The following is a 966-nucleotide window of genomic DNA, read 5'->3' on the forward strand; positions in this document are numbered from 1 at the left end:
TGTATAGCTTTGCTTTCACCATTTGTCCTAGGGTTCTATCTGTCCGTTTTTTTTTTTTTTTTTCTGTTTTTCTTCTTTTTAAAAAATTTTATTTCTTAATAATTATTTTTTATTTTAATAACTTTACTTTATCTTACTTTATTTTATTTTATCCTCTTTCTTTCTCTCTCTCTCTCGCTTTCTCTCTTTCTCTCTCTCTCTTTCTCTCTTTCTTTTTACTTTTCCTCCCTTTTATTCTGAGCCGTGTGGATGAAAGGCTCTTGGTGCTGCAGCCATGAGTCAGCGCTGTGCTTCTGAGGTGGGAGAGCCAACTTCTGGACACTGGTCCAAAAGAGACCTCCCACATCCACATAATATCAAACAGCGAAAATCTCCGAGAGATCTCCGTCTCAACACAAGCACCCAGCTTCACTCAACGACCAGCAAGCTACAGTGCAGGACACCCTACGCTAAACAACTAGTAAGACAGGAACACAACCTCACCCATTAGCAGAGAGGCTGCCTAAAAACATAATAACTCCACACACACCCCAAAACACACCAAGGGACGTGGACCTGCCCACCAGAAAGACAAGATCCAGCCTCATCCACCAGAACACAGGCACTAGTCCCCTCCACCAGGAAGCCTGCACAACCCACTGAACCAACTTTAACCACTGGGGACGGACAACAAAAATGGGAACTATGAACATGCAGCTTGCAAAAATGAGACCCCAAACACAGTAAGATAAGCAAAATGAGAAGACAGAAAAACACAGCAGATGAAGGAGCAAGATAAAAACCCACCAGACCGAACAAATGAAGAGGAAATAGGCAGTCTACCTGAAAAAGAATTCAAAATAATGATAGTAAACATGATCCAAAATCGTGGAAATAGAATAGACAAAATGCAAGAAACATTTAACAAGGACCTAGAAGGACTAAAGATGAAACAAGCAATGATGAACAACACAATAAATGAAATTA

Source organism: Neophocaena asiaeorientalis, unplaced genomic scaffold, assembly GCF_003031525.2.
Source record: "Neophocaena asiaeorientalis asiaeorientalis breed wild unplaced genomic scaffold, Neophocaena_asiaeorientalis_V1.1 scaffold130, whole genome shotgun sequence".
NCBI lineage: Eukaryota > Metazoa > Chordata > Mammalia > Artiodactyla > Phocoenidae > Neophocaena > Neophocaena asiaeorientalis.